We start from the raw sequence: 22,453 nt of genomic DNA on the forward strand, positions 1-22,453 counted from the left end.
TGCGCCTACCCCAACTCCAATCCTTCCATCTGCTTTAGATGTGAAGAAGACTAAGGCTGCAGAGCATGTAGCAGTGAAGAAAAGGAAGGCATCAACTTCATCAGATTCTTCAGCTCCGAAGAAGATGAAGTCTTTGACCAGCTCGTTTCCAAACACCATTGATGTTGTTCCTATCTCAACCATGCCATCAAAGGACATTTTTCCTTACGATGAAGAATATGTGATTCCTAGTGAATCTGATGAAGAAAATCCTTCTGCTACTTCGTCGGAGCAGTTAGATGAAGAAATTGAAGTGGATGCAATCCCTTCAACTCCAGTTGTTTCCTCGCCTATGCCTCAGTTCACTACTGAAGAGGCCGGCGTCGAAGAAATGGAAGATGAGGATGTGGACATTGGCTGTACCACACCTGTGCTGAATGATGACTTTTGGGAAAGTCAGCACCCCAACTCTCCACTCTTCACACCATTGCAACAGATTCCTCAGTCCCCAGTAACTACAGTTCAAATGGGATCTGATGAACCACATGCCACACCGTCAGTCCATGAAGAAATTCCAGCCACTAGTGCTGAAGAAAATGTAAATGAAGAATTGAAGACCCAGGCTGTCACTGAAGAAGAAGCTGAAATTCCTCAGCCTGTGGAGCCTGAGATTGCGATTCCCGAGGTAATAATGCAATTGACTGACACTCCTCAGTCCAAACCAAAGGATCCATTCTCAAAGAAGCAGAAATTCAAGGCTGATGATTTCTTCGGCGAGCACGTGTTCTTCACTGACTACAATCCCTATGATTCTGCTCGTCTTAGAAGGAAGCGCTTCTGGACCGCCAGCCAGGCCAACTTCTATTCTTCACTGCTCTTCAACAAGGATAAAGTCTTCGACCACGAGCATATTCCTCATGTGGACATGGAATCACTGCCATGCTTCACTCCTGTCCTTAGTGTGCTTCATGACACAGGCCTCCTCAACTTTTGCACAGACATAGTTGATTGGAATGAAGAGCTCATTCTTCAATTCTACGCAACACTGCACATCACAGGAGATGCTGACAATGTAAACTCTTGGGTTTTTGACTGGATGACCGAAAACACTCACTACAAAGCACCGGCCTCTGAATTACTTCACGCCCTGCCCATCAGTCCTCCACCTGAAGGAGCCCGTTGCCTGTACCAAGAGCCTGAGCTCACTGCTCATTATATGCAAGTGCTTATGAAGCCCCTGAAGCCCGGTCAAGCCTCAAGGACCAAATTCCTCTTGAAGGAATTGCAGTATGTACCAAGGACAGTCTATCGCATTCTGACGAAGACTATGAGCCCAATCAAAGGCCACGACTCCTCTGATGTGGAAATTGTTGGCATCATGAAGAATCTGGTATTCAACATCATTCATGGCATTCCTGTCAATTATCACGATTTCTTCATGAGGACTCTGGCAAATGTTGCACTTTCTCCGTTTGAGCTGAAGCCTTATGCACCATGGATTATGAGATTCCTCAGAACCAGGTCTTCACTCAACTGCAAGGCAGATTTTCAGAATCACCTCAGCTACTTGCCCCCGATTGAAGTCCTCAAGAGGACCTATTCCTCAGCTGATGAAAAGGGCAAGGCACCAGCTGTTGTCGATGAAGGCATTCGTCCATTGGATGGTCAATTTCGCAAGGCTGCATCTTATTCCACCAATGATGACTCTGCCACTCATGATTCTGCTGCCCATGCATCCAAGCCAAATCCTCAATCCACTGCTCCTCGTGTGATGACTGACCATGAGCTTCTGCTTAGTCTTCACCAGAAGGTGGATCGAAACCATAAATGGGTTAAGCGTCAGTTTGGTTCAATTCTTCACAACATGACTGCTACACATAATGTAGTGAAGAAAAACCATTACTACCTCCATGAGGTCTTCGGTCGCACCTGGGCTATTTTGTCACATGTATATGGTGAAGAAGATCTGAAGAACATGGGTCTCAAGGAAGATTTTTACTGGTCTGCTCCTCCACCGAAGAAATACAAGAAGGTCAAGGTTCCTTCCTTGCTGGCCAGCTCATATTCTTCATCGTGCGAAACCGACGAGCATGAAGACTTGGACGACATTGCGGCAGGCCCTACATCAACAAACGACCCCAACAACGCTGGCGCTCCTTCATCAACTTGATATTCTTCAGGGGCATTAGTCCTCATTTTTCGATCCTTTTGGTCATTCGATGACAAAGGGGGAGAAATTTGAGTTAATCTTCAAGCGGGTCTATCTATATGGGCGTTTTTTTCTTAAGTTACAACTCTCGTTCTTCTGATGACTTTGCTGGATCGAGTTGTAAACTTAAACACGATGGTGGTCTGATACTTTTGCTATGTTCTTCTGCATGCTTATTCCTCGTTAATGTTAATGCAGGCATGCTGAATTACATCAGTCACCATATCTCATCATGCATTTCAAATTCTTCATATTATATGTCAAATGTGTGTATGAATTACAAGATATAGGGGGAGATCTCCATGATTCAACTCTTCAAGTGTGCATTGCTTCAAAAGCAAATTCCTCACTATGCACATCTTCAGGGGGAGTTCTTCTATATCTTGCAATCAAATTCCTCAATATCAGTATTTACACTTCATATGTTTATCCCCGTTGAAAACTTAACCTATATTGTCATTAATCACCAAAAAGGGGGAGATTGTAAGTGCATCTAGTGCCCCTTAGTGATTTTGGTGTATTGAAGACTTATAGGTCAAGGGACTAATGTGTTTATGAGTGTACACAGGTCTATAAGTCTATGAGGAGTTTGATATTTACAGAGAAAGTCGACCCCTAAAAATGAAGTTCTTCGACTGAAGACTTTGGATTTCTGAAGACTTTCTGAAGACTTTGAAAGTGAAGAAATTGGTGTGACCTTGAAGACTTGGTATTCATTTGAGGAACATGAAGCGTGAAGACTTTTGTTTTCGTAGTTTCATTTTCTCTTTCTTGAGTCATAGAAAACACCGTACTGTTAAAGGGGGTCGAGGAAATACTAAGGAAAAATTTCCAAGTGATGCTCAACTCAAAATCCTACACCTACCAATCCCTTCGAGTGAAGCCATTGGAAATCTCATACAGTTCAGTCAATTTCTTCAGTGACAGAGACGAGGTTCTTCTGGTCGCTGAGGAATTTGTTCTGACTGAGGAGTTAGGAATTCGCCAGTGCGGATTGCCTACACTGTGAGGAACATGATAGCCCTGAGGAATTCGATACTCAAATTTCCGACCGTTGCTGTGCTATGCGCCAGCTGTCCCAAAATATCTACCCACCTAATGGTCATATCATTGAAGGGCATTTATGTCTTATCATGTCGGGCTGCTCCCTAGGCTATAAATAGCCGCCCCCTACAACCACTAGTTGGTTGGCTGCTCCGAGAGAAGCTGACACTTGTCATTTGAGAGCATCCCACCCTCCGAGGACTTTGAGCGAAAATCATCGAGTGAGGAAAACCCAAACCCAAACACCTACAAACCCAAAGTGATTGAGCATCACTGAAGAGATTGATCCTACGTGGATCCGACGCTTGTTACCTTTGAAGAGTGTGCTTCTTCTAGACGGTTAGGCGTCATGGTCTGGAGCATCCAAGAGGAATTGTGGATCGCCGAGTGACCGAGTTTGTGAAGGTTCGGAAGTCACCTGAAGACTTACCACGAGTGATTGGGCGAGGTCTGTGTGACCTTAGCTCAAGGAGAATACGGTGAGGACTGTGTGTCCTCAGGTTTAAATACCTAGCCGCTCCAACCATATGTTCAACTGAGACAGCAGTTGGAACTGGTCTACCAAATCATTGTCTTCACCAAGCTTACTGGTTCTATTTCCTCAACCCTTTCATTTCTTCATATCTGTGTTTGAAGACTTTGACTGAAGACTTTCTCAATTTCCTCAGTTCAATTTCTTCAGTCTGTTTGTCTTCATCCTGTGTTATCATGTGTTTACGCTTTCTGTACTCTGTGCTTGTCTCATTTCATCATGATGACCATGCTTGTGTTCTACTATGTTTACTTTTGAGTACTTATTCTGCTGCTAGTAGTTCTTCACTAAGGAATTTCCTCACCGGCAAATTCCTCAGTGAAGAATTCATAAAAATCGCCTATTCACCCCCCTCTAGTCGATATAACGCACTTTCAGGACGTAACTGTGAGGTGGACCCTCGCACCGCCCAACGCGCGAAGGCTAGAAGCGCTCCTGAGACGTGGCCCTATTGAGCCCTGGAATGTCGATGCAGACGCGCAGCCCGCCGTCCTCGCCAGGATGGGGAGTTGCGCCAGGTGGTGGGCGGCGGTCGCCGCGCATGGTCCCTGCTTCTTGAAGCTCCTGGGTGGCCTTGATGATGAACTCCTGAGCACCGGGCGCTCCTCGCCCAATGCCCTCTTGAGGGAAATGTGCAGCAAAGCACGCCTCCACGTGGTCCCCGAGCGCCTCCCTCGTGATGTTGGCTAGGTCTGAGGCTCTCCAGAAGAGAGCCCCCGAGCCTTGCCCGAGAAGGGCGCCGGGCGTGCCTTGCGAGGGAGGGAGGCGCTCCAGGCGTAGGCGCTGATCCTGAGGCGGCGCCGCTCTCCTGAGGCCCTGTGGGGAGTAGTTGCTTCTTCTTCTTGGGGATGGCCTCAGGACGGTACAGGGTGCCCTTGCTGTCGGGGTCTTCGATTGCTGCGGCTTGGAAGGCACGCTCCAGGGAGCACACCGCATATCTTTCTTCGCAGGGGACTATGATGATTCTGCCACTTCCTGGTATCTTGAGGACGTTGTAGCCATGGTGGGTCACTGCCATGAACTTGGCTAATGTTGGATACCTAAGGATGGCGTTCTACGGCAGACGGATGTGGGCGACGTCGAAGTCGATGAGCTCGGTGCGGTAGTTGTCGCGTTGGCCGAAGGTGACAGGGACACGGACCTGCCCTATCGGGGTGGTAGAGCCGTCGGTCACTCCTGAGAAGGGTTTGGTAGGCTGCAGCTGATCGTATGGCACTTGGAGGCCATCGAATGTCTCGACGGACAGGACATTGAGCCCTGCGCCGCCGTCGATGAGGGTCTTGGTGACTTGGACGTTGCTGATGATGGGCGAGCAAAGCATCGGGAGGGCGCCGGCAGTCGCTGCGCACTTGAGTTGGTCCGACGAGCTGAAGGTGATGGCGCATTTAGACCACCTGAGCGGGCGCGTGGCCTCGAGCCTGGGGAGGGCCGTGTTCACCTCGCGAGCAAACTGCTTGAAGACGCTGGGATGCTGGGGCCTGAGCTCCGCCCAAGATGCAGGTGATAGCGCGCGGTTCCTGGAAGCCCCCAGCCCCCTTGTCCTAATGGTGGTCGTCGTTTCTTCTTGGTGGTGGTGGCAGTGGAGGGAGACCAGCATTGCCCTGAGGGCGGTCCTCGCGCGGCTGGTCCCCCCAGGCACCCTCACGAGGCTGGTCCTGCCAGCGGTCCTCACGAGGCTGGTCGCGCCACTCCTGGCGGGGGCCGCGGTCGTCCCAGCGTCCCCCACCTCGTCCTCCTCCTCGGTCGTAGCCCCGGTCGTTGCGCTCGGGGGCGTCGACCGAAGCGTCCTTCTCAGATGGCCCTGAGTTCCTGACAATCGTTGGTGTTGTGGCTGTGTACGTTGTGGAAGGCGCAGAACGGACGACTGCTCTTGGACGACTCGGGGTGGTCTCGGCCGCGCTTTGTGTCCGGCTCCGCCGTGAGCACGGCCACCCCCTTGCGCTTCACGTCCTTGGCCTTGGCTTTTTTCTCCTCTGGGTCGGCAGCAGGGAGCTCGAGGTGGGAAAGGCGCCCTTCCTCAGCTCTTGCGCACTTGGTCACCTTGTTGAACATCTCCAGAGCCGTCCATAGCTCCTCGTGGATGGCGAGCTCCTCCTCATCTTGACGTCGCGGACGCCATCGAAAAACGCTGAGATGATGGCCTCGTCCGTGACCTTGGGGATCTTGAGGCGAACGCTGTTGAAGCGCTGGATGTACTTCTGCAGGGTCTCTCCTGGCTGCTGCTTGATGCGACGTAGGTCACCCGCGGCCGGAGGGCGGTCGCGCATGCCCTGGAAGTTGGCGACGAAGCGGTCGCGCATCTCACCCCAGGAAGAGATCGACCTCGGGGGCAAGTTTAGGAGCCACGAGCGAGCACCATCCTTGAGAGCCATGGGGAACTAGTTCGCCATGACTTTCTCGTCGCCGTTGGCCGCCTTGATGCTCAGCTCATCGAGCTGCAAGAACTCCGCAGGGTCGGGGTGCCGTCGTAGCGAGGAGGCGGGTCTGGCTTGAACTTGCCTGGCCAGACGATGCTACGCAGCTCTGGAGTGAAGGCGCGGCAGCCTGCTGTGGCCACCCGGGCCCTTTGTAAAGGCGGAGCCTGCTCTTGATGCTCGCACACCGCCATCGCAGGCGGCACACGGTCTTGTCGTGGTGGCGCCAGGAGCGCAGGAGCGTTTTCTTGCGGCCGGGGAACTTCTTGGCAGCTTCCTTCTTCGCGCGCGGGCGCCCGGCGCGGTGGGTCGCGCCGAGGGGCCGTGTGTCTTGGCGCCAGGGCGCCGTCTTGGTGCGGAGGTGGTGGAGGCGCTCCATGGGCTACGTCACCCGCAGTTGGAGGAGGGCGAGGTAGCGAGAGAGACGGGACAGGCGAGCCCCCAGCAGCGCTGACGAGCTCGGCGATGCGGTCAAGCCAGTCCTCGTAGAGGTCGTCGACCGGGCGGTAGCGCAGGAGCTCGAGTGCTATGAGCAGCGCGACCTGCGCGTCCGTGGGCGCGCGGCGAGCGTGGGACGACGAGCCGGCCGGAGTCAGCGACGAGGTGGTGGTGCGGCCGTCCCGCCGCACCGAGGGGTGCAGCGAAGATGCTTGCTGCTTGTTTCCCGCCGGGCCGGTGGCGGTGTTGGCGGCGGGTGATGGAGAACGACGGGGAGGCCCGCCGACAGGGGCCGTCTGAGCGACACGAGCGGCCAGGGCGGCCCGGCGCTCGGCGCGAGGTCGACGCGCGTCTACCATGGACGTGGTGGAGCGGTGGAGCATGGATCGACGGAAGGAAAGCTTCAGCGCACCCCTACCTGGCGCGCCAAATGTCGGATTGCGGGTTCCGGCAAAACCCTTAAGGTTCGAACTCTGGGGTGCGCACGAAGATCTCTCCCTCCCCCTAGCTCTCTCTCTCACCACGATCTCAAAGCTCGGCTCGTCGAACTCGAAGAACAAGGGACACAAGAGTTTATACTGGTTCGGGCCACCGATGTGGTGTAATACTCTACTCCAGTGTGGTGTGGTGGATTGCCTTGTAGGTTGAGGATGAACAAGTACAAGGGAAGAACAGCCTCCTGAGGAGAGGTGTTCTTGAGCTCGGTGAGCTTGTGTGGTTGAGGATGATCTGAATTATCCGTAGTCCCCCCTTCCTATGGTGGTGGCTAGTCCTATTTATAGAGGCCCCGGTCCTCTTCCCAAATGTTAGGCGGGAAGGGATCCCACAACAGCCAATTTGAAGGGGGACAGCTAGTACAAGCTATCCTGACAAAAGGTGGTCTTCGCCTGCTAAAGGCTCTGGTGGTGATGCCGTCGTGGGCTCCGCGATGACCTCTGTCCTGTCGTCCTACTGGTCTTGGTCTTGTTGCACCTATATGAAAACCTTTGCCTGATGCCTCGGGACTCTTCGCCTGTGCCTGCTCCTTTAGCACCAAAGAGGAAACCAGTACTCTGCGCCTGCCTGGCCTTGGTCGTCATGGCTCACGTCACGGGAACCTCACGAGATGCCCCTCGCCTTGATCTCTCCACTCCTCGCGAGCCAGCCTAGTGGGGCTGCCCCCGAGGAGGTCTTGTGTCGTCCGCCTCGCGAGGGTCTTGAGTGTTTGCTGGTGAAGATGGGCCGTACCAGGCCGCTAGAGGAGCCACGCCATGGGCCGCAGGCAGGCAAGTCTGGGGACCCCCATTCCCAAAACGCCGACAACAGAAAGTGAGTTACATTGATCTTCCCGTTGGGATACTCATAGAGACGATACATGAGATCAATACAATACCCATTACAGGACCCTTTGTCACCCATCTTGGGATAGATGGTGCGAATGACACACTGATAGATAATGAAAAAGGGAGATCGCCAAATAGACACTTGATTCAGATCCTTGCCCCTTTCCACTTCATCAAGCTTACTAAGAGGTTTGAGGAGATAGCCACATGCCTCAATGTTTTTGGGCGCATGATTTGGGTCAAGCTTATGGATTTTGAACCCAGTGTCAGGAAACCCAAGAGCAGCGACAAACTGAGCATAAGAGGCGATGAGCTTGGTGTCAGAAGCCATCTAGGTGACGGTCTTGTCAGGACCAAAGAAACACGTGGCGTAAAACTGATGAATAGCAGCATGATTGAAACCATGGTGAAAAGCGAATGGAGCAGCAATGCCAGGGGACTCAATGAGTTCAATGGCTCCCGGATATTTCACGGGATGAGACCGGATATGCTCTAAGTCAACATAGTGGTGAACAGACAGACCCTTAGGAACAATGACATTGGTGAAAATGTCTGCGTGAACATGTGTACGAAAATGAGAATCCATTGAGTCATGCTCAACGGAGAATTGGTCAACATCACGAAGAAACTTAAGGTAGGCAGGTTTGGAGACTAAAGTGGAATCCTTGATCTCACGACCTAGAGACGGAGGAGGCTCAAAAGAAATGCGGCGAGCATCACCAGGAGGCTGATTTTGAGGCGGAGGAGGCATGTAGGAGGGCTTCCGTGTTCCACGCTTTGGAACATTTGCACGAACAACAACATATTCTGCCCGTTCTTCGTATTCCATATCCTCTTCATAGTTAGACATGTCACGTGAAGTGTATCCTTGTAGACAGGCCGTTTCCCAACCCATTTTCACGGACGAAGACACTCTTGTGAGTCATCCGAGCACCACGACGTGACGCGCGAGCCGACGAGCCCCCGGTATTTTTGTGAGCGGTGTGCTTGATTTTCAGCATCATTTGGTCAACCACACCTAAAGAATCATCCAGGATTGAAAAGGGGATCACCACAGTGCACGAAAACAAACGCCGGGAGGAGAATAGGACAGACAGAGGAAGTACTGGGCCGGATCGAGGAGAGGGAGGATCAGATCGATGGATGATCCTTCCGGTGGCGCCGGATTCCGGCGACAGCGCGGCATCCCGGCAGCAGCGTGACGAATCCACACCCAGGCAGCGCGGCGGCGGATAGAGGAATAGGACGGGGAGGGGGAAAGATAGGGTAACGGGCCGTTCAGATCCCATCCCCCATTTTTATATGTGTCACAGAGTTTACCGGACGACCTACAGATGTCGGACGTCTAGGAGCTGATAGGTGCACCAGACTAGTCAGGCGACAGATGACCAGAAAACCTCGGACGTCCGAGACCTGGGATGACTACTGAGGGACGAGGAGGAAGGCAGCACAGCAACCGGACATCCGAGCGATGTAGGACGACCGGTATGCTGCGAGTCACCGGACGTCCGACATATGTCGGAAATCTGGTGTCAAATGACAGTGATGGTAGAATGTTGAATGAACCTCAAACAGATGGGAGAGATGTATATATAATGAATGTAAGTAGATAGATAGAGATGGAATCACATGATTTTTAGCTAGTCACACATATAGTGTTGAGATTATGAGATGTGGCATAAAGAACACACAAAGAACATGATCATACGAAACAATGATGACTCTAGATAAACTATTTAAGCTGCTCTAACATTGGGCAGTGGCCTAGGCCACCATGTTTGAGTAACCGTGGTGTGGTACTGAAGGAAGAGAACCTTGAGCCCATCGCCACAACTCCATCATTTTAAAGTACCATGGTCACACAGAGGTGACATGGTAACTTTGAGAGTGTTTGTTTTATTTGTGCATCATATAGAGAGAAGAAAATTCATGAATTGGATTTCTCCCCCTAAATATATTCCTACATCTAGACATACACAAGGTAAATATATGAATGGGTACAAGATTTCACATAATGTTATCAAGCTCCAACATACCAAGTTCACGCCTAAGTTGACAAAACCTTGCTTGATCCAATGGTTTGGTGAAAATATCGGCAAGTTGCATATCTGTACCAACATGAGCAATATCAATGTCACCCTTTTGCACATGGTCTCGCAAGAAGTGATACCTAATATCAATGTGCTTGGTGCGAGGAGATCAATAGGATTCTCAGCAATCTTGATGGCACTTTCATTATCGCATAGAAGAGGCACATGTCTATAGGTGATATCGTAATCCTTCAAAGTTTGCCTCATCCATAGCAATTGAGTTGCACAGCTTGCCGTTGCAATGTATTCTACTTCGGCGGTGGAGAGAGAGACACACAATTCTATTTCGTCGAGGACCAACTTACCAAGGAGCGTCCAAGAAACTGACATGCACTGGAGGTAGACTTCCGTCCCACTTTATCTCCGGGCCAATCCGCATTCGTGTAACCAGTGAGATCAAACTTGGCATCCTTGTGGTACCATAGACCCAACTTTGGGGTGTGAACAAGGTATCTAAGAATATGCTTAACCGCCTTATGATGGCTTTCCCTATGGGAAGCTTGAAATCTTGCACATATGCCTACACTTAACATGATGTCTGGTCTAGATGCACAAAGATGAAGCAATGAACCAATCATTGAGCAGTAAAGAGATGGGTCAAAAGGGATACCGTTGGTGTCTTCATGAGAACAAGTTTTGTTGGCATGGGTGTCTTACATAGGCTTGCATTTGTCATGTCAAACTTCTCTAGAATGTCCTTGAGGTATTTTGTTTGGGACAATAAAATTTCTTCTTGAAATTGTTGAATTTGAAATCCGAGAAAGAACTTCAAGTCCGCATTGAGTGACATCTCAAAGGTCTTAGTCATGGAGGCCGCAAAATTCTTGCACAAATGAATGTTAGGAGAACCAAAAATGATGTCATCTACATAGATTTGGCATAGGATCAAATCACCCTTTTCCCTCTTAGTAAAAAGAGTGGGATCGATCACCCCACTCACAAAGCCATCGTCGAGTAGAAACTTATTAAGATGATCATACCAAGCACGAGGTGCTTGTTTGAGGCCATACAAAGCCTTGTGAAGTTTATACACATAGTCTTTGTGATCGGAATCAACGAACCCGGGTGACTGTGATACATATACTTCTTCTTGTAGAGGACCATTAAGGAAATCACTCTTTACATCCATTTGATGCAAAGTAAAACCATTGGAAGAAGCATAAGCAAGTAAGATGCAAATAGACTCAAGACGGGCAACTAGGGCAAAGGTCTCATCAAAGTCCAAACCTTCAACTTGTGAGTACCCTTGCGCCACTAACCTTGCCTTATTTTGGATGATTACACCATTTTCATCTTTCTTGTTTTTGAAAATCCATTTTGTTACAATGACATTGTGTTCCTTAGTTGGTCTCTTGACTAAGGACCACACTTTGTTGCGTTCAAACTCTTCAACTCTTCTTGCATAGCAATGAGCCAATCACTACAGGAATCAGCTGATTTGCCATCTGCCATGGAAGACGGCAAAGGACCGGAAAGCGGACAGCAAAGGTCTTTGCCGTCAGCCGCGGACGGCAAACATGCCCGGCACAGTAAGTAACGGTAAACGGCTTATTTGTCGTCTGCTTTCTCATAGCGGACGGCAAAGAACCTTTGCCGTCGGTGGCACACAGCAAAGAACGTAGATGGCATTTTAGAGCTAACTTAGCTAACTTATGTAAGTATAGGTCATTTTAGAGCTAACTTAGGTAATTATGCCATCTTGGAGGAAAATAAGCTAAGTATATGACATTTATGAGCTAACCAAGGTTATTATGCCATTTTTGAAATGAATAAGCTAATTATGTCATAAATGAAGAAGAAGAAGAAGAAGAAGAAGAAGAAGAAGAAGAAGAAGAAGAAGAAGAAGAAGAAGAAGAAGAAGAAGAAGAAGAAGAAGAAGAAGAAGAAGAAGAAGAAGAAGAAGAAGAAGAAGAAGAAGAAGAAGAAGAAGAAGAAGAAGAAGAAGAAGAAGAAGAAGAAGAAGAAGAAGAAGAAGAAGAAGGAGAAGGAGAAGGAGAAGAAGGAGCAGGAGAAGAAGGAGAAGAAGGAGGAGAAGAAGAAGGAGAAGAAGAAGAAGAAGAAGAAGAAGAAGGAGAAGAAGATGGAGAAGAAGAAGGAGAAGAAGATGGAGAATAAGATGGAGAAAAAGAAAGAAGAGAAAAAGGAAGAATAAGAAGATATTTTCTTCTTCTTCTTTTCTCATCTTTCTTCTTCTCTTCTATATTTTTATCCCTTTTCCTTCTCATTCTCATTCTTCTTCTTTTAGTCTTTCTTTTTATTCTCTTTCTTCTTCTACTCTTTCTTTTTCTCCTCTTCCTTCTTTTTCTTCTTCTTATTCCTTATTTGTGTCATTTTAGAGCTAACTTAGAAACTTTGTCGTCAGCTAGCAGGCGACAAAGTTAGCTAGCAGACGACAAAGAGGGGGGATCAGCCAGGCCGCACGTGCCAGCCTCCACTGGACCCCATGCCACCTCTTTTTCATCCGCTAGTTGTCGACAAAGAACAGGCTGATGGCAGATAATATCTTTGCCATCAACCAGTTCTTTGTCGTCCGTTTTTTGTAAGCAGACGGCAAAGACCTTCTTTGCCATCAGCTAGCGGATGATAAAGAACTGACAGACGGAAAATTCTCTGATTCCAGTAGTGAATCATTTTCCATCAATGCATCTTGTACCTCGAGTGAATCAACACTAGAGACAAACAAAAGGTGAGCACAAAAGTTTGTCAATTGTTTACGAGTGACTCTACCATCCGATATGCCGTTAAGAATTTGATCAACATCAACACGGCCGGCCACTCGTGGCATGATGAAGGTTAGGGTTTCATGAGGTTCAACTTCATTTCCATCATCCACATCCTCAACATATGGATCATTAATGTGTGGTGGCAGATCTTCCTCTTCATGTTGCATTTGTTGAGGTTTATCATCAAGGATTGCACTTTCTTGTTCTTGCTCTTGGTGATGATCTTGTTCTTGAATATGATCATGGTGTGGGACTTGTTCTCCTTCTTGTTCTTGAACAATGGGCAGCGTTTGAGCAATAGGATCTTGTGGTGGTATGGGTGTTGAAGTGGCTTGAGGATGAGTGAAACTTCCATCTTCATCATCATCATCATGAGGTTCTTGTTCCATTGGAAGAAGAGCACCAACACCCATGGTCAAAATATCTTGAGAAGGATCTTCTTCACCTACATCACTTAGATCAACTTGCTCCCCATGGGAGCCATTAAATTCATCAAACACCACATCACAAGTTTATACAACACATCCATTGGATTTGTTGTAGATTCTATAGGCGTGAGAGTCTGATCCATGACAACCAAATATTCCCTCAAATGTTTTGGAGTGAAATTTTCCTAACCGTTCTCTCTTGTTGAGAATGAAGCACTTGCACCAAAAGACACGAAAGTACTTGACATTTGGCTTGTTCCCGGTTAGGAGCTCATATGGAGTTGATACGTCTCCAACGTATCTATAATTTTTTATTGTTCCATGCTATTATATATATTCTGTTTTGGATGTTTAATGGGCTTTATTATACACTTTTATATTATTTTTGGGACTAACCTACTAACCAGAGGCCGAGCCCAAATTGCTATTTTTTGCCTATTTCGGTGTTTCGAAGGAAAAGAATATCAAACGGAGTCCAAACGGAATGAAACCTTCGGGAACGTGATTTTCGGAACAAACGTGATCTAGAGGACTTGGAGTGGACGTCAAGCAACCAACGAGGAAGCCACGAGGCAGGAGGGCGCGCCCTCCAACCTCGTGGGCCCCTTGTGGCTCCACCGACCTACTTCTTCCTCCTATATATACCTACATACCCCCAAACCATCAGGAGAGGAGCCAAAACCCTATTTCCACCGCCGCAACCTTCTGTACCCATGAGATCCCATCTTGGGGCCTTTTCCGGCGCTCCGCCGGAGGGGGAATTGATCACAGAGGGCTTCTACATCAACACCCTAGCCTCTCCGATGATGTGTGAGTAGTTTACCTCAGACCTTCGGGTCCATAGTTATTAGCTAGATGGCTTATTCTCTCTCTTTGGATCTCAATACAAAGTTCTCCTCGATTCTCTTGGAGATCTATTCGATGTAATCTTCTTTTGCGGTGTGTTTGTCGAGATCCGATGAATTGTGGGTTTATGATCAAGATTATCTATGAACAATATTTGAATCTTCTCTGAATTCTTTTATGTATGATTGGTTATCTTTGCAAGTCTCTTTGAATTATCAGTTTGGTTTGGCCTACTAGATTGATCTTTCTTGCAATGGGAGAAGTGCTTAGCTTTGGGTTCAATCTTGCGGTGCTTGATCCCAGTGACAGTAGGGGAAATGACATGTATTGTATTGTTGCCATCGAGGATAAAAAGATGGGGTTTATATCATATTGCATGAGTTTATCCCTCTACATCATGTCATCTTGCTTAAAGCGTTACTCCGTTCTTATGAACTTAATACTCTAGATGCATGCTGGATAGCGGTCGATGTGTGTAGTAATAGTAGTAGATGCAGGCAGGAGTCAGTCTACTTGTCACGGACGTGATGCCTATATACATAATCATACCTAGATATTCTCATAACTATGCTCAATTTTATCAATTGCTCGACAGTAATTTGTTCACCCACTATAATACGTATGCTATCTTGAGAGAAGCCACTAGTGAAACCTATGGCCCCCGGGTCTATTTTCCATCATAAGTTTCGAATCTATTTTTATTTTGCAATCTTTAATTCTTAGTCTTTATCATAAAAATACCAAAAATATTATCTTATCATCTCTATCAGATCTCACTTTTGCAAGTGGTCGTGAAGGGATTGACAGCCCCTTTATTGCGTTGGTTGCAAGGTTCTTATTTGTTTGTGTACGTGCGTGGGACTTGAGCGTGGTCTCCTACTGGATTGATACCTTGGTTCTCAAAAACCGAGGGAAATACTTACGCTACTTTACTGCATCACCCTTTCCTCTTCAAGGGAAAAACCAGCGCAGTGCTCAAGAGGTAGCAGGAGTCTTCTCCAATATCGTGCGGAGGAAGAGCCAGTTTGATGCATGGCATGCAGTGTTGACGGCCTCGGCCCAAAAACTATGTGGTGACTTGTACTCATCCAACATGGACCTTGCCATTTCCACAAGTGTACAGTTCTTCCTCTTGGCTACACCATTTTGTTGAGGAGTGTAGGGTCCGGACTACTGATGTTCAATCCCCTCATCACTAAGAAATTCTTCCAAGGTGTAGTTCTTGAACTCGGAGCCATTATCACTTCTTATTGCCAAGATTTCTTGGTCAAACTTGCGTTGGGCTTGCTTGGAAAAATCAATGAAGGTGATCTTCGTCTCGTCCTTGGACTTGAGGAAAAACACCCATGTGTATCTTGAGTAATCATCAACAATGACAATTCCATACTTTTTCCCACCAAGACTATCCCATGAAGGAGGCCCAAAGAGATCCACATGAAGGAACTCTAGAGGCCTTGAAGTAGATACAATATTCTTGGGTGGGTGCTTTGATTGATGTTGCTTCCCGGCTATGCATGCACTACACACACAATCTTTCTCAAAAGAGACATTGGTTAGTCCAAGGATGTGATTACCCTTTAAGAGATCTTGAAGATTTCTCATGCCGACATGGGCTAGCTGGCGATGCCATAGCCACCCTTTGTCGGCCTTGGCCATCACACAAGTTGCATAGAATGTGCTCTCTTTCGAGAAATCAACCGTATAAAGGTTGCCATCCAACTCTCCAACAAAGGCCACTTCAAGAGTATCTCTCTTAAATATTTTCACATCCGTTAGTCCAAATAGTGTATCATAACCAATGGAAGCCAGTTGACAAATAGAAAGCAAATGGTTTTTAAGGGATTGGACAAGCATGACATTCACAAGAGACGTGTCATTTGTGATAGCCACCTTGCCCAACCCGAGTACATGTCCTTTTGATCCTCCCCCAAACACAATGCTCATAAATGGTTGGATTGCTTCCATGAAATCGAAAAGCAATTTGCTAATAAATGGTTGGATTGCTTCGATGAAATCGAAAAGCAATTTGCTATCTTCGGTCATATGGTTGGTGCAACCACTATCGATCACCCATTTGACTCCACCGGAGAAGGGAACCTACACACAATTTATGACTTGGTTAGAGGCACCCATTTTGTAATGGGACCTCTCAAGTTAGTCACAAAGGTCTTAGGGACCCAAATAGCATAAAACCGGAATGCATTACGAGGACCAACAAATTTAGCATAAACTTCTCCATCCTTTGTTTTACGAAGTACATAGGATGGAGGCATGAACTCTTTTGGCTTGTTGAGAGTGGGCATGCCCCTAGTGGCCTTCCCACTCACAACCTTACCTTTCTCCATGTGCCCTTCTCGTACAAATGTCTCCTTGATAGGGGTGGAGCACTTTTGAAAAGACGTCTTATTCTTGCTTGTGCTTGGGTCAAACTCGAGCCCTTCCTTGGAAAACACCTCATTGTGTTGTATCAACACCTCATTAAGGTTCTTTTGTCCTTGAGCACATGTCATGAGTCCTCTCTCGAGTTGTGCCTTTAGAAAACGGTTTTCCTCAAGAATATATGCTAGGTCACCACTAGAGTTGGTAGTACAAGCATCAACATTGATAATAGGTGAAGAGTAAACCTTGGCTAGAGTTTCAAGATAAGTAAGTTTGAGCGTCTCAAAGCTCTTTGTAAGAAGGGTGAGCTCCTCTTCCTTAGTCTTGAGGGACATGGATAGAAGCTCACAATCCTTAGAGAGAGAAGCATGAGATTCCACAAGCTTACTTTTATCATTCATCAACTCCTTGCAAGCGTTCTTAGCCTTTTTCAAGGAGGCAAGTTCTTTAGCATGAACATCAATGTTTGCACCAATTTTTAAGCATAACTCATCATTTGGTGCTTCCTCAGATTGGACTTTCCGCTCAAGGATTTCATATTTTTCCTTCTCCTCGGTGACGAGGGTCTCAAGTTCCTTAATGGTGATGGTGTGCTTACTCACCATCTCCATAAGCATACGAAACATAGTGAGCTTATTTCCTTTAAGGGATCACATGAACTTATTTAGTTTAGCAAGCATAGGATCATCTATATCAGCATCTTCATAATTATCCTCCGCATCAAGATACTCATCACAAGGAGTAGACGGAGTGAAAAGAGGAGGATTTGAACTTGGGGTTACCTTAACCTTGTCACGAGAGTTTTGGTCCTCTCCATCTTCTACCACGGCCTTTGCCATTAAACACTTGTGAGTGTTGCCCTTGTAATCTTTCATGTAGTTGTAGGTGACAACATCACCACTCTTGTTGACTAGCCTCAATGTGTTTTGAGAATCTTGTGCTACTCCGGCAACACCTCCAACATCATCCGGATCAGATTCTTCATGGCCAACCATTGCTTTCCCATCTCTCTTATTGAGCTTGTAGTTCAAAGGATTTGGCAACTTCTTCTTAGGAAAGGTCTTGGGAAACCTTGGTTTATCTTCTCTCTTCTCATAAGGGCAATTGTTGGAGAAGTGGTCGGTTTCTTCACAGTTGTAGCACTTTCTCACTTTCTTCTTCTGGAATCTTCCCTTGAATTTTCCTGCGCTAAACTTCTTGACAAAGAGGGCAATGTATTCATATGAAGGGCTCTCATCAGAGTCAATCTCATCACCATCTTCATCATCATCTTCTTCTTATTCTTCATTTTGCTCTTCCTTACATACATGGTTGGCCTTCAAAGCAAGATTGATCTTTGATGTTGAGGTACCATGCATGGCAAGATTTTTTGTAGCATTTGCCTTGGATTCTCCGAATAGTTGAAAAGTGAATATGATGTCATCCCGAGTTATTTCCTTGAATCCATGATGTTGCCTTATGTCCCACACCATTTGGTGATGATACGGAGCAAGAGCATCAAGCAATGTGTCCACGAGAAATCGCTTAGTCAAGTTGAATCCATCTTCTGTCTTGTCATAGTCACAGGACTCAATGTCGGCAGTGAAAGTCATGAGACGCTCAAGGAGCTGCTTGGTGTATTCACCTTTCTCCATACAAAAGTTTTGCAATTGACCCTCGGCAATTTCATATTGAGCTAGCCGGAGAGTGGAGGTACCGGTCTTGGTCCTCGCAATACTATCCCATAACTCCTTGGCACTTGTGATGTGTATGTAAGGTCTCCTTTGCTTATCATTCATTCCTTTCCTTATGCACATGATTGCGGTGTCGTTGAGATGCTTGTCATATGTCTCTCTTGGTGTGAGATTCTTTGGGTCGACAGGGTTGTAGCCATGCTCCAAGATGTCCAACATTTCATCATTGGCGTACCTAAGATGGTCCTGCATACCAACTCTCCACAAAGCAAAATCAAAACTGTCATCAAGCAAAGGAGGTTTTCCTCCAGGATTATACTTAGGTTTCTCTACTTGAGGTCTTGCATAAAGCCATGCAACACTAGAGTGATCATTGCTAGGAGGTTGTTGGCCAAGTGAAGGAGTAGGCACAGTTGGCCTTGAGGCTGCACCACCCGAAAGTGGTGCGAGCATCGTGGTTAATGTGGCTAACCTCATTTGGACTAAGGCCTCAAGAGAAGCATCATGCTCCTCCTTTTGCTTAGCAAGGGCCCGTTCCAGATCCTCAGATGTGAAGTACTTGGCTTCCGAAGAAGTCGTGCCCTTCTCCTTCGGATCTGCAACACGGGGAGTCCCATCGGGGTTCATCTCGCTCTAGGGCGGTTAAGCCACAAGAATAGAGCACGAGGCTCTGATACCAATTGAAAGGATCAAGATGGACCTAGAGGGAGTGAATAGGTACAACTACAAATTTTAATTATCACTTAGCAATTTTAGGCAATGATGCGGAATATGGAGGTAAGCCTAACAATTGCAAAGATGATACATGAGCTAAGCAATGTACACAAGATCAACAAGTATATGAGAGCAAGCACAATATAATCCAGTAAATACTTGGAGACAAATAACCACAAGTAGGGAGCTAGGGTTAGGGATAACCGCAACTCCGAGAGACGAGGATGTATGCTGATGTTCACTTCCTTGGAGGGAAGCTACATCACCGTTTGGAGAGGTGGGTGTTACCACGAGGGCACACCAACGCCACGAAGGCTCACCCTATTCTCTCTTTGAGATATCACCACGAAGGCGATTCTCAACCACTAGTGGTAGACCTTGGGGTGGTCTCTAAACCCTCACAAAATTTTTGAGGGTAATCACAATGATTTGATTCCTCACCAAAGAACTCCTACCGCCTAGGAGTCTCATACCTCCAAGAGTAACAAGATCAAGGGAACCGCTCAAAACTTGCTCAAATCATGAATTCCTTTGGTTGAGAGGAGGAGAGAGGGGCGATCTATCTTTTGATTGGAACAACACTCAAGAATCCTCACAAATGCTCTTGGGATCTAGGATTTGGTGAAAGAAAGAGAGAGTGAGAGAGAAAGGTGTTCTTGGAATCTTTGCACTGTGTTGGACAACCCCCACACGAGATGGAAGAAGGATATTTATAGTCATAGTGCAAAAGTGCCCGTTGGAGGTCACTTATGTTGCACAGATGCCGGACGTCCGACATGTACCGGACGTCCAGACAGAAAAGTTGGACCGGATGTCTGACAGGCGTCGACCGTCCGGCAATCAGAAGATGCAGTGGTCTAGCATAGAAATAGAGAGGAAAGGAGCACAAGGAGCGGACGTCTGAGAACATCGGCCGTCCAGTGCACGGTTGTCTGGAGAGGACGGACTTCCGTTAATTTCGGCTCTGTGAAGTGGCACCGGATGACCGGTCACCCACGGACGTCCGGAAGCCGGTCGTTTGGAAGGACCAGAAATCCGTGAATTTCTATTCTGTGGCATGCCACCGGACATCCGGAGAACACTGGACAGCCGGACAACTGGGAAGCACCGGTCGTCCGGAGACCTTCGGTCGTCCGGACACAGCAGAGGCCAAATAACATAGCTAAGATAAGAACACCTCCTAAGAGATTTTTCCTAGATTTTGAGCAAGTCTTTTGCGAGAACCAGTGATCTCCTCTTAATAGTGCGGGATCCCTATACTCAAAGAAAAGGAAAAACTGAGAAAGATCTATAGCTTTGTGTCTTGTTTCTCCTTCCTTTGAGTATCTTGAACATGACAGTTATGAACCACACTAAAATCTTTTGGGAACAAAACCTGAGATGTACTTGACCGAAATGATTAGTTCCCTATATGTATGTCGTCAACAATATCAAAAAAATGATTAAGGGCATGATTGCACTTTCACTCTACATCAACCTATGCAATGTAACCATCTTTATTAATTATTCCACAAAGGTCTGACAAGAACATAAATCAATTCATCCGAAGCCACCACTCACACCTACAAACTCGATAATGTGGAGTGCTCTCATTCCCCATATCTAAAACCGGTGTCGTCGCCGATCGTTACACATAACATATCGGGACCAACAGCCGGTGCAGCCTACCTAAAGCACACACCACATACATACGTTTTAGAAGCCGTCATCATCATCAGACCACTGACCCATCTTCAGGAGAGAGATCCGCATCATCCTTGCCATTCCAGACATCCGTCGACGCCACCACTACGCTCAACGGCGCCACCGCCCTGTGCTCGTCCGTCCAGACGTGAAGACTCTGGAAGATCCGTCGTGCGTAGCACCTGCCAACCAGACATGACTCAGCGTAGCGCCTGTCGGTCAGGCATGACTTGACAGCTCCACCGAAGCTCCATGCAAGACAAAACCGCTCCACCTCCTACCTCCGTCTTCCAGCGCTGCTCCACAAACGATGCTCCGAAAAGAGAAACGGCACCGTAGTACCGCCATCGTCCGATCTGGAAGACCAGACCCTAGGGTTTTCCCCGAATCAGCACGAGTGGGTCGACAACAATTGCACGACGATGCCTTCATCAACTAACGGCGCAAAACGCCGCCATCGCCCGCCTACGGCTCGGTTTTCACCGGCAACTATGTCTCCCCGACTCGTAGCCGGGACTAGATGACGAATCTCGAGATCCGACCATCCAGCCGCATGCCCGCCACCTCTGACGGAAGGGATGACCACCACCGCCGGCTGCACCGGTCAGAACAGATCTAACCGAAGGTGCCGCCGACATGACCACCAGGCCCTCCACGCCGCCGCCGCCGATCAAAGGTTGGCGCGCCGCCGCCGCCCAAACAGGGCAGGCCACCGTGCTCGCAGCCTGCGCCGCCTCCGACGCCGCCACGCCACAGTCCTTGCCGTCGCCAACACTGCCACCACAGCCGCCATTAGGACGCCGGCCGCCACACCGCCGTCGTTCAGATCTGGGCCGTCATGAACAGATCAGCGCCACCGCAGTCTAGATCGGGGTCACACCCTCGAGCCAGGGCGCCCCGCGTCACCCTATGACCCGCGAGAGGGAGGAGTGCCTCCGTCGCCGCCGTCGCACGCGTACAGGCTATGCCCGGCGTCGACCACCGGCGACGGCGAAGGGGAGGGAGAGGAAGGAGCGGTGACCCGATGGGTAGGGTTGGAGCCCCTCGGTCGCCCGCGGAGCAAGTGTGTGAATCCAAGTGATTAATTAAGAATATTTTTGTGACGCCGATCCTAGAGATATGGTATGTGCTTGTAGATTTTATGCCTAGGATTCGTTTGCGTGAATCAAAGTAGAAACTCAGGCCCACAATTCACACTCCCGTTGATACAAGAACAATTTTCTTTGGCAAGCAATCCTCATATTGCCACAATGTTTAGAGTTAGAGGATTAATTACCTAAGCTACCATCTCTTGCTGATTTGTTGGAAGCGAGTAAAGCGACGGCCTATTCCTCGAACATTCTCTTAGCTTTCAAGCAACCAACCAGCAAGAAGGAATCCACTTTTGCTGCAAGTTGGGACGAGTCGAGGAGAGGGATTTGTTCCCAAGGAAATGAAGAGAAGCTTCCTCCCTGACCACGCGAGATTCTCTTCTCTTCTTCTTTTCTGGGCAAGAGCGCTCTTCGATCAACATGAGAAAAGGAGTTGTTCCAAATTACAGCGCAGTGTGTCAAGCTTTTCAACTGAAGAATCCCCACCCGTGCTAGCAAACTGAGCAAGCTCCTGAGCTAACGAGCTACAGTGTCCTCACCTTTAACAACCTTAGTCCTCAGCCTCCGAGGTAACCTCGTACTACTGACCACGCCAGAATAATTTATTGCTAACCCGCGCAACTAAAATTAATCTGCTGCAAGCGTAGAAGAAACTGAACTCGGGAGGAATTTACGGATTCTGTTCCCACAGGAGGCCGGTGGCCGCTCTTTGCTTGCTTGCTCTAACGCTTTGAGTGTGTTGCACTTGCCTTAGCCTCTGGTACTCTCTGCTGTCCACATGTACATAGACAGCTAGCACAGATCCACACAGGATTGCTACCTGGCGATGCCACGCTAGCTAGCTGTTCAATTCCTTACTCGTGAAAACTATTGGCATCAGGCAAGTAA

Source organism: Triticum aestivum, chromosome 7D (genome assembly GCF_018294505.1).
Source record: "Triticum aestivum cultivar Chinese Spring chromosome 7D, IWGSC CS RefSeq v2.1, whole genome shotgun sequence".
Taxonomy (NCBI): Eukaryota; Viridiplantae; Streptophyta; class Magnoliopsida; order Poales; family Poaceae; genus Triticum; species Triticum aestivum.